The 13,148-nt window shown below is 24.6% G+C and overlaps 1 protein-coding gene across 1 annotated transcript in view; it reads right to left on the bottom strand.

Moving 5' to 3' along the window:
- Positions 1-12,842, bottom strand: part of Pdk1 (Phosphoinositide-dependent kinase 1) — a 125,615-nt gene extending 112,773 nt beyond the window's left edge. Inside the window, exon 1 of the mRNA XM_075307427.1 lies at positions 12,822-12,842. The gene's annotated coding sequence lies outside the window, so the exon portion shown is untranslated. The remainder of the gene's footprint in view (positions 1-12,821) is intronic.
- Positions 12,843-13,148: the final 306 nt, after the last annotated feature.

Genomic DNA, 13,148 nt, shown 5'->3' with positions numbered 1-13,148 from the left:
AAAATTTCGGCAAAATTTTATTTCTATAGGAAATTTTGCCAAAATTATATTTCTATAGAACATTTTGTCAAAATTTTATTTCTATAGAAAATTTTGTTTAAATTTTATTTTTATAGAAAATTTTGTCAAATTTTTTTTTCTGTAGAAAATTTTGTCAAAATTTTATTTCTATAGAAAATTTTGCCAAAATTTTATTTCATTTATTCATTGAATCTTCCTAGTACATTAAGACATATGTCTTATAACTTTGCACTAGAATCATTTTTGTTAACTAGGGAAGTGTTATAAGTGCGGAAAGCAAATGTAGAACTAGTATATAAAAGTATACAAATAAGCATTAAAATAACAATATTAAGCATTTTGAATACATACAATTTTGATACATAAAAAATAATAAAAAATTAAATGTAGATTAAAATAAATGAAAATATTGAATATTAAAATATTACTGCAATAATATTTAATTATTTTAATTGTTATTTAAATAAAAATTAACTAAATGACGTTTAAATTTTCCAGTGTTGTGGATGGTTTGGATATCATTAGGTACTTGGTTCCAGAGACGTATTGCTCGTATTATAAATTGTCTTTCTGATATCATTGATCTATGGGGAATCTGACATATGTTGCGTCCTCTGTTAGATCTGCAGAATGTTAGATGATTATAAATATGCGTTGGTTCCATTGTTACGATAATCTTATGTAGGAATGTAACAGTTCTAAATATTAAATATTTGTCAAATGGCATTTTGAGAACTTGACTATTGAAGTATAGAAGATTTTGCCAAAATTGTATTTCTATAGAAAATTTTGTTTAAATTTTATTTCTATAGAAAATTTTGTTTAAATTTTATTTCTACAGAAAATTCTGTTAAAATTTTATTTCTACAGAAAAATTTGTCAAAATTTTATTTCTATAAAAAATTTCGGCAAAATTTTATTTCTATAGAAAATTATGTCAAAATTTTATTTCTATAGAAAATTTTGTCAAAATTGTATTTCTATAGGAAATTTTGTTTAAATTTTATTTCTATAAAAAAAGTTGTCAAAATTTTATTTCCATAGAAATTTTTTTTCAAAATTTTATTTCTATAGAAAATTTTGCCAAAATTTTATTTGTATAGAAAAATTTGTTAAAATTTTATTTCTATAGAAAATTTCGGCAAAATTTTATTTTTATAGAAAATTTTGCCAAAATTTTATTTCTATAGAAAATTTTGCCAAAATTTTATTTCTATAGAAAATTTTGTTTAAATTCTATTTCTATAGAAAATTTTGTTTAAATTTTATTTCTATGAAAAAGTTGTCAAGATTGCATTTCTATAGAATTTTTTTTCAAAATTTTATTTCTATAGAAATTTTGTCAAAATTTTATTTTTATAGAAAATTTTGTTAAAATTTTATTTCTATAGAAAATTTTTCTAAAATTTTATTTCTATAGAAAATTTTGTCAAAATTTTATTTCTATAGAAATTTTTGTCAAAATTTTATTTTTATAGAAGATTTTGTCAATTTTTTTTCTATAGAAAATTTTGTCAAAATTTTATTTCTATAGAAAATTTTGTTAAAATTTTATTTCTATAGAGAACTTTCTCAAGCGTTTATATCTGTAGAAAATTTTTTCTATAGTAAATTTTTGCAAAAATGTATTTCTATGAACATTTTTGCAAAATTGTATTTCTAAGAAAATTTTGCAAAATTTTATTTTTAATAAAATTTTTGCAAATTGTCAAATTTTGGAAAATCGGGCAACACATATGTTAATATTAAAGATCTTTGTTTTTATTTTTTAAATAAAAAACTTAATGAAGTAAAACTATATATTAAACAAGTATATACGGCCGTAAGTTCGGCCAGGCCGAAGCTTATGTACCCTCCACCATGTATTGCGTAGAAACTTCTACTGAAGACTGTCATTCACAATCGAATTACTTGGGTTGCGGTAACACTTGCCGATGGCAAGGTATCTTAAAACTTCCTAACACCGTAATATATACCACATAGTCCATACGTGGTATATATTAAACTAAAAAAGGCCGATTAAATACGTATATAATTAAGTTTAAAGTTTCTATAGAAATACAATTTTGACAAAATAAAATTTTGACAACATATTCTATAAAAGTAAAATTTTCTATAGAAATAAAATTTGGAAAACATTTTCTATCGAAATAAAATTTTGACAAAATTTTCTATAGAAATAAAATTTTGACAAAATTTTCTTTAGAAATAAAATTTTGACAACATTTTCTATAGAAATAAAATTTGGAAAAAATTGTCTATCGAAATAAAATGTTGACAACATTTCCTATAGAAATAAAATGTTGACAAAATTTTCTTTAGAAATAAAATTTTAACAACATTTTCTTTAGAAATAAAATTTTGACAAAATTTTCTATAGAAATAAAATTTCGACAAAATTTTCTATAGAAATAAAATTTGGAAAAAATTGTCTATCGAAATAAAATTTTGACAAAATTTTCTATAGAAATAAAATTTTGACAAAATTTTCTTTAGAAATAAAATTTTAACAACATTTTCTATAGAAATAAAATTTTGACAAAATTTTCTATAGAAATAAAATTTTGACAAAATTTTCTATAGAAATAAAATTTGGAAAAATTGTCTATCGAAATAAAATTTTGACAAAATTTTCTATAGAAATAAAATTTTGACAAAATTTTCTTTAGAAATAAAATTTTAACAACATTTTTTATAGAAATAAAATTTTGACAAAATTTTCTATAGAAATAAAATTTTGACAAAATTTTCTATAGAAATAACAATGACAATGTTTTCCATAAAAATAAAATTTTGTTAGATTATTTTTGGCTCGAGTGGCAACCATGAATATGAACCGATATGGACCAATTTTTGTGTGATTGGGGATCGGCTATATATAACTATAGACCGATATGGACCAATTTTGGCATGTATATTAGCGGCCTTATACTAACACCACGTTGCAAATTTCAACCGGATCGGATGAATTTTGCTCCTCCAAGAGGCTCCGGAGGACACATCTGGGAATCGATTTTTATGGGGGCTATATATAATTATGGACCGATATGGACCAATTTTTGCATGGTCATTAGAGAACATATACGAGCACCATGTACCAAATTTCAGCCGGATCGGATGAAATTTTCGTTTTTTAGAAGCTCCGCAAGCCAAATCGGGGGATCGGTTTATATGGAGGCTATATATAATTATTGACCGATATGGACCAATTTTTCCATGGTTGTTAGAGACCATATACTAACACCATGTACCAAATTTCAGCCGCATCGGATGAAATTTGGTTCTCTTAGAGGCTCCGCAAGCCAAATCGGGGGATCGGTTTATATGAGGACTATATGTAATTATGGACCGATATGGACCAATTTTTGCATGGTTGTTAGAGACCATATACTAACACCATGTACCAAATTTCAGCCGCATCGGATGAAATTTGGTTCTCTTAGAGGCTCCGCAAGCCAAATCGGGGGATCGGTTTATATGAGGACTATATGTAATTATGGACCGATATGGACCAATTTTTGCATGATTATTAGAGACCATATACGAACACCATGTACCAAATTTCAGCCGGATCGGATGAAATTTGCTTCTCTTAGAGGGTCTGAAAGCCAAATATGGGGGTCCGTTTATATTGGGGCTATACGTAAAAGTGGACCGATATGGCCTATTTGCAATACCACCCGACCTACATCAATAACAACAACTTGTGCCAAGTTTCAAGTCGATAGCTTGTTTCGTTCGAAAGTTAGCGTGATTTCAACAGACGGACGGACGGACATGCTCAGATCGACTCAGAATTTCACCACGACCCAGAATATATATACTTTATGGGGTCTTAGAGCAATATTTCGATGTGTTATAAACGGAATGACAAAGTTAGTATACCCCCATCCTATGGTGGAGGGAATAAAAAAGAACAGCCACTTTGTTATCTGCTTAAATAAAATTTCATAAAATAATAGGGTGGTCCTGCAGGTATGGTATATCCCCAAAACTGTTACAAAAAATATATTTACATCATAATTTTTTTTTTTCTGTGTACCTGCTCGATGGATGTTTAACACTCGCTTGTGGCTATTTCATGTTCTATTTGAATTTTCAATTAATCACATGAGATTCTCTGATGTGATTTTGTTTTGTTTAAAGAAATTTAAAAATAATATATGAAAAAAACACATCTCGTATTTCCATTGAATCGTATTTTATGATTATTTTTAAAATGCTTTTGTGTTTATCATAGAAGCAATAATGAACACACTTGAGTTTCAAGGAATCATCTTTGTCATCATAGCTAGCGTCATCATCATCATCATTTGTTATTAATTTACTTTTTGTTGGTGTGTGTGTGTGTTTTTTTTATAGTATTATTAATATCGAATTAAATGGCGCTTGAATGCTTGCAATATGATTTGCAAAGTGAAGTAAACTGAAGTGAAGTGATTAATCACTCGATCGTGCTAAATTTACAATCAATCACAAGAGTCAGACACTTCAAATGGATAGGAGAAGCCAAGGAAAACATTTTTTTTTTTAATCAAAGTAGAGTTTCAAAATCAATTAAATAGCCTTCAATAGACGTATAAAATTGGTCAATGGCTATTCAAATGAATTGGCATTAGTTTCGAGATAATAAACAATCTATAAAAAAAAAATTATATATAAAATTAAAATTAATGAATGAAAAAAGAAAACAAGTAACTAGTGTCCATAGTTAGGCTAGGGTGTCTTTCAGGTATACTCCATCAAGCATAGCCCATACGATTTTCCAGGTGACAAAAAATAATGAAAATTCGCTACAAACGAAAGGAAATTTTATTTAGATGTGATTAAACGCACTCATTTTTGAAATTGTCAAAGATTTAGTGGTGAAAATCGGAGTTTTTTTTTAACAAAAATTGATGATGCTACTGTAGTTTGAGTAGCTGTTGTTTGGTTGCTTTTGTTTAGTTTTTGTTATGCTGACATGGTGAATTAAGTTTGAGAGTCAATGAAAAAGCATTGGTAGCAAGAGAGTGCGTAAGATCAATTACCGTAATAGGATGGTACGTTGTGTGTCAGGCTTGCCATTTTGGTCCCAACCAAAATTAGTCCAAAAAATTATTAATTTTTAACTTGGTGCCATTGTCGGACCAAATGGAATATGCTTGATTTTGGTCCATTTTGGGAGCCACCGTGGTGCAATGGTTAGCATGCCCGCCTTGCATGCACAATTCCTGCTTTGACCGAACACCAAAAAGTTTTTCAACGGTGGATTATCCCACCTCAGTAATGCTGGTGAGGGTTTCAAAACTTCTCTAAGTGGTTTCACTGCAATGTGGAACTCGGCCATAAAAAGGAGGTCCCTTGTCATTGAGCTTAACATGGAATCGGGCAGCACTCAGTGATAAGAGAGAAGTTCACCAATGTGGTATTACAATGGACTGAATAGTCTAAGTGAGCCTGATACATCGGGCTGCCACTTAACCTAACCTTGGTCCATTTTCGTCAAATCGGCATTTTTTCAAAACTTTCTATAGAAATAAAATTTTGAATAAATTTTCTGTAGAAACAACATTTTCTATGGAAATAAAATTTTAAACTTGAAAATTTAGAAATAAAATTTTGCCAAAATTTTCTATAGCAATAAAATTTTGACAAATTTTCTATAGAAATAAAATTTTGCCAAAACTTTTCTATAATAATAAAATTGTGATAAAATTTTCTATAGAAATAAAATTTTGACAAATTTTATATAGAAATAAAATTTTGACAAAGTTTTCTATATTAATAAAATTGTGATAAAATTTTCTATCGAAATAAAATTTTGTCAAAATTTTCTATGGAAATAGAATTTTAACAATATTTTCTATAGAAATAAAATTTTGCCAAAATTTTCTATAGCAATAACATTTTGCCAAAATTTTCTATAGCAATACACTTTTGACAAATTTTCTATAGAAATAATATTTTGACAAATTTTCTATAGAAATAACATTTTGACATTTTGTCAGTTCACAAAATTATCTATAGAAAGAAAAATTTTCAAAAATTTTCTATAGAAATAAAATTTTGACAAAGTTTTCTATATTAATAAAATTGTGATAAAATTTTCTATAGAAATAAAATTTATTCATAATTTTCTATGGGAGTAAAACTTTGTCAAAATTTTCTATGGAAAAAAAAATTTTAACAAAATTTTCTATAGAAATAAAATTTTGTAAAAATTGTCTATAGAAACAAAATGTTGACAACATTTCTACAGAAATAAAATTTTAGCAAAATTTTTTATAGAAATACGATTTTGACAAAATTTTCTATGGAAATAAAATTTTAACAAAATTTTCTATGGAAATAAAATTTTAACAAAATTTTCTATAGAAATAAAATTTTGTAAAAAATGTCTACAGAAATAACATTTTGACAAAATTTACTATAGAAATAACATTTTATCAGTACACAAAATTATCTGTAGAAATAAAAATTTCCCAAAATTTTCTATAGAAAAAAACTTGTGACAAAATTTTCTATAGAAATAAAATTTTGCAAAAACTTTTCTATAATAATAAGATTGTGATAAAATTTTCTATAAAAATAAAATTTTGCCAGTCACAAAATTATCTATAGAAATAAAATTTTGACAAATTTTCTATAGAAATCAAAATTTTGACAAAATTTTCTATAATAATAAAATTGTGATAAAATTTTCTATAGAGATAAAATTTTGTCCAAATTTTCTATGGAAATAAAATTTTAACAATATTTTCTATAGAAATAAAATTTTGCCAAAATTTTCTATAGTAATAAAATTTTGACAAGTTTTCTATAGAAATAATAATTTGACAAATTTCTATAGAAATAAAATTTTGACATTTTGTCAGTTTACAAAATTATCTATAGAAAGAAAACTTTTCAAAATTTTCTATAGAAATAAAATTTTGACAAAGTTTTCTATATTAATAAAATTGTGATAAAATTTTCAATAGAAATAAAATTTATTCATAATTTTCTATGGGAGTAAAACTTTGTCAAAATTGTCTATGGAAAAAAAAATTTTAACAAAATTTTCTATAGAAATAAAATTTTGACAAAATTTTCTTTAGAAATAAAATTTTGACAAAATTTTCTATAGAAATAAAATTTTGACAAAATTTTCTGTAGAAATAAAATTTTGACAAAATTTTCAATAGAAATAAAATTTATGCATAATTTTCTATGGGAGTAAAACTTTGTCAAAATTTTCTATGGAAAAAAAAAATTTAACAAAATTTTCTATAGAAATAAAATTATGACAAAATTTTCTATAGAAATAAAATTTTGACAAAATTTTCTATGGAAATAAAATTTTGACATTTTGTCAGTTCACAAAATTATCTATAGAAAGAAAAATTTTCAAAATTTTCTATAGAAATAAAATTTTGACAAATTTTATACAGCAAACAAATTTTGACAACTTTTATATAGAAATAAAATTTTGACAAATTTTCTATAGAAATAAAATTTTTACATTTTGTCAGTTCACAAAATTATCTACAGAAAGAAAAATTTTAAAAATTTTCTATAGAAATAAAAGTTTGACTAAATTTTCTATAGAAATAAAATTTTGACAAAATTTTCTATAGAAATAAAAGTTTGACAAAATTTTCTATAGAAATAAAATTTTGACAAAATTTTCTATAGAAATAAAATTTTGACAAAATTTTCTATAGAAATAAAATTTTGACAAAATTTTCTATAGAAATAAAATTTTGGCAAAATTTTCTATAGCAATAAAACTTTGCAAAAACTTTTTTTCTATAATAATAAAATTGTGATAAAATTTTCTATAGAAATACAATTTTTTCATTATTTTCTATGGAAGTAAAACTTTGTCAAAATTTTCTATGGAAAAAAATTTTAACAAAATTTTCTATAGAAATAAAATTTTGTAAAAATTGTCTACAGAAATAAAATGTTGACAACATTTCTACAGAAATAAAATTTTAATAAAATTTTCTATAAAAATACGATTTTGACAAAATTTTCTATGGAAATAAAATTTTAACAAAATTTTCTATAGAAATAAAATTTTGACAAAATTTACTATAGAAATAACATTTAGTCAGTACACAAAATTATCTGTAGAAATAAAAAATTTCCCAATATTTTCTATAGAAATAAAATTTTAACAAAATTTTCTGTAATAATAAAAGTGTGATAAAATTTTCTATGGAATAAAATTTTCTGTGGAAATGAAATTGTAACAAAAATTTTTATAGAAATAAAATTTTGTAAAAAATGTCTATAGAAATAAAATGTTGACAATATTTCTACAGAAATAAAATTTTAACAAAATTTACTATAGATATAAAATGTTGACAAATTTTGCTGTAGAAGTAAAATTTTGATAAATTTTTCTGTAGAAGTAAAATTGTGACAAAATTTATTATAGAAATAAAATTTTGACAAAATTTTCTATAGAAATAAAATTTTGACAAAATTTTCTACAGAAATAAAATGTTGACAAAATTTTCTATAGAAATAAAATTTTGACAAAAGTTTCTATAGAAATAACATTTTTACAAATTTTTTTGTAGAAATAAAATTTTGACAAAATTTTCGACAGAAATAAAATTTTTTCTATAGAAATAAAATTTTGACAAAATTTTCTACAGAAATAAAATCTTGACAAAATTTTCTACAGAAATAAAATCTTGACAAACTTTTCTATAGAAATAAAATTTTGACAAAAAAATTGCCATAGATATGAAATTTTGACAAAATTGTCTATCGAAATAAAATTTTGGAAAATGTTTAACTTTTAAATGATAGTAATTTATGTTGGGAAAGAAGGTCCGCTGGTCCGAATTTTGCTCCAATTTTGGAAAAATTTTGGTTCAAAATAAAAATTTATTGTGGCAACGCTGTTGTCTATGTTATTTTTGGGATGTTGTCGTTGTATTAAAAAAAAAAGCAAAAAAAAAAAAACTAGTATATACGGCCGTAAGTTCGGCCAGGCCGAATCTTATGTACCCTCCACCATGGATTGTGTAGAAACTTCTACTACAGACTGTCATACACAATCGAATTACTTGGGTTGCGGTAAAACTTGCCGATGGCAAGGTATCTGAAAACTTCGTAACACCGTCTTCTCAAAAAAGGCCGATTAAATACGTATATAATTCAGTTTGACAAAATTTTCTATAGAAATAAAATTTTGACCAAATGTTCTATAGAAATAAAATCTTGAAAAAATTTTCTATAGAAATAAAATTTAGACAAATTTTATATAGCAATAAAATTTTGACAAATTTTATATAGAAATAAAATTTTGACATTTTGACAGTTCACAAAATTATCTACAGAAAGAAAAATTTTCAAAATTTTCTATAGAAATAAAATTTTGGCAAATTTTCTATAGAAATAAAATTTTGACATTTTGTCAGTTCACAAAATTTTTCAATTTTCAAAATTTCCTATAGAAATAAAATTTTGACAAATTTTATATAGAAATAAAATTTTGACAAATTTTCTATAGAAAAAAAATGTTGACAAAATTTTCTATAGAAATAAAATTTTGACAAAATTTTCTATAGGAATAAAATTTTGACAAAATTTTCTATAGAAATAAAATTTTGACAAAATTTTCTGTAGAAATAAAATTTTGTCAAAATTTTCTATGGAAATAAAATTTTAACAAAAATTTTTATAGAAATAAAATTTTGTTAAAATTTTCTATAGAAATAAAATGTTGACAATATTTCTACAGAAATAAAATTTTAACAAAATTTACTATAGAAATAAAATTTTGACAAATTTTGCTGTAGAAGTAAAATTTTGACAAATTTTGCTGTAGAAGTAAAATTTTGATAAATTTTGTTGTAGAAGTAAAATTTTGACAAATTTTGCTGTAGAAGTAAAATTTTGACAAATTTTGCTGTAGAAGTAAAATTTTGATAAATTTTGTTGTAGAAGTAAAATTTTGACATATTTTTCTGTAGAAGTAAAATTGTGACAAAATTTATTATAGAAATAAAATTTTGACAAAATTTTCTACAGAAATAAATGTTGACAAAATTTTCTATAGAAATAAAATTTTGACAAAATTTTCTATAGAAATAAAATTTTGACAAAATTTTCTATAGAAATAACATTTTGACAAATTTTTTTGGAGAAAAAAAAATTTTGACAAAATTTTCTATAGAAATAAAATTTTGACAAAATTTTCTATAGAAATAAAATTTTGACAAAAAATTTTCCATAGATATGAAATCATATACTAACACCACGTACCAAATTTCAACCGGATCGGATGAATTTTGTTTCTCTAAGAGGCTCCGGAGGTCAAATCTGGGATCGGCTTATATGGGGGCTATATATAATTATGGACCGATATGGACCAATTTTTGCGTGGTTGTTAGATACCATATACTAATACCATGTACCAAATTTCAACCGGATCGGATGAATTTTGCTCGTCCAAGAGGCTCCGCAAGCCAAATCTGAGCTTCGGTTTATATGGGGGCTATGCAATACCATCCGACCTACATCAATAACAACTACTTTGCCAAGTTTCAAGTCGATAGCTTGTTTCGCTCGGAAGTAAGCGTAATTTCAACAGACGGACGGACGGACATGCTTAGATCGACTCAGAATTTCACCACGACCCAGAACATATATACTTTATGGGGTCTTAGAACAATATTTCGATGTGTTACAAACGGAATGACAAAGTTAATATACCCCCCATCCTATGGTGGAGGATATAAAAAGAAATAAAATATATAAATTCTGATTTTTTATCGCGATACCACCTTCCCTCCATTTTTCCTGAAAGTTTTTAGCAATCGCATAATTTAGTTAGATTTACTATTCCCCACCCAGATAGACTACGTTAAGTGTAACATAGTAAGGTAAATTCCTACTTCCCCATCTACTATATATTGGATACCTACTGTTCCTATCTACTATTTTTCTATCTCATCTATATATTTCAAGTTAATCGTATAAATTAAGTTGAGTTTTGTAGTTTTCTATAAATGTTGCATAAATCTGATGTTAGAATGTAGGGAGGGTACACTCTTGAAGACAATAGCTTACGAAAAAAGTTGTGATTAAGAAAATTTTTAATTTCACTATTTTTTGTAATCTCTTTGTGCCATATAAAAAAATCTATCAATCAATATATTAACAGAATGCTCTCCCTACCACCTTATGTACAAAAAAATAATAAGTCCATTTTTTGGTATAAATAATTTTTTAACCATTTTTTTGGTTTCTAACTCCTATCAATTATAATAGACACTTAATTTTTTCTTAAGTTACAAAAAAAAAATAATTTGAATTTTAATGAACTTTGATTTAAGTTTCCTAAATCCTTGAGTTTTATTTCGTTTATTTTTTTATGTGAACATTTTGCTAATGACCCTTTTAAATTCTTATTAATTAGGTTTTTGATTTCTGTGTGTAAATATTTTTATTAATGTATTAACCATTTTTTATTTGTGTATTTGTTCAAAACACAACAATAAGATATGTTTTATTACTTGTGATGCTAAACTGAGAGTTTTTTTTTGTGTTGACATTTGTTTGGCTGTTAATTGAGCATTTAATTGGATTTTGTCATTTTGTGATTTAGTAAAATACAAACTCGAATTTAATTAAGTTACATATTTATTTACGAAATAATTTAATAATGGGGTAGAAGGCCGCTAAATGATTATGATTAGTTCATGTTAAAAGGTTCATTTGTCAGTCATACCTAAACACATTACGATAACAAAATAATATTTAGTACAATTCTTTGGGGAATGGTAAGGAAATTCCCGCAGGAAGGCAAATCGAATGGATCTGGCAGAGGAATGAAAAAGAATTTTTTTTGGGATACCTTTTTGGGCAAAATTTGGTTCCTCAGAAAAGAATTTCAGTATAATTAAAATGTCTTCTCTTGTTAGGTAAGATTTCGTATTTTGAAGAAAAAATAATTGGAATTAAAATTTCTAAAAATTTCTTTTGCGTTATACGAAGATCAAGATCGGATCATTTTTTTTAGATTTTCTATTTTTTACCTCCCTTCAAGTTTTTTGAAAATAAAATATTTTTTCCAGATATCAAAAAATAGAGAAGTTTATGTTAAGTGGAGATAAGTAAATTCCTACTGTCCCTATCTACTACACACTGGATTCCTAGTGTTCCTATATACTATTTTCTACCTTACCTAAATATTAACATTTTTTGAAATTAAGAAAATATTTTTTACTTTGAAATATTTGTTATAAGATTTTTTGTTTGTCGTTTATTTCTATGTGAATATCTTTGTTATCGCAAAAAAAAATATATACGAATAGAATAAGTGGGGTATGTAGCCTAAAATAAATTATAAAATAAAATAGTTTACCAAAAATATCGGTATTTACCCCTTTCCCACCCTGATATAAAAAAAAATAAAGAAGTCTTTGTGCTAAGCGGGACTAGGAAAATTCCTACTGTCCCTATCTACTACATACTGGATTCCTACTGTTACTATCTACTATTTCTTTGCTCACTTGGAAATTTCAAATAATCTTATAAATTAAGTTGAATTTTCTAGTTTTCCATAAATATTAAATAAATCTAAGAATAATTTAATTATTTTATTTATTTTAATGAAGTCACTCTTTTGGCTCGGAATAAAAACAAAAATCCTTAAGAGAAAATCAAAATCTTTGGAGTCAAATAAACTTTTCGTTGAGTGTAATTGCAGAAAGCCTTAAACTTTTAAAGTGAAGGAAATTTTCTCTTATTGGGGGCAATTTTTAACTAAAATACAATAATATCCATGAACTAAAATAAAGAAAAATTTTTACCTTTTTTTAGTGTATATATGGGGTTTACAACAGGTAAAAACAAAAAAAAATGTTAAAATATCGATTTTCCATTTGCTGTTGCTCTATGGGAATTTGAACTCATTAGTTGTATTTTATGTTATTATATTATATTCTATTTATTTTTATTTTATTTATTATAATTATTTTCTGTTTGTTAGAATTCGCTCATAAACTTTTCCTTAATTACAATTTGTTATTATTTGTATTTTTAACAATAATTATTACTCTTATGATGATGCACTGTACATCTTGATATAATTTATTTTGTTGTATTTTTTGTTTTGACAATTATTTTCATATGACCAC

The sequence above is a fragment of the Haematobia irritans genome, chromosome 4 (genome assembly GCF_050003625.1).
Source record: "Haematobia irritans isolate KBUSLIRL chromosome 4, ASM5000362v1, whole genome shotgun sequence".
In the NCBI taxonomy this organism is placed as follows: Eukaryota; Metazoa; Arthropoda; class Insecta; order Diptera; family Muscidae; genus Haematobia; species Haematobia irritans.
The sequence above is the reverse complement of the archived record's forward strand: the minus strand, read 5'-3'. Positions and strand labels throughout refer to the sequence as shown.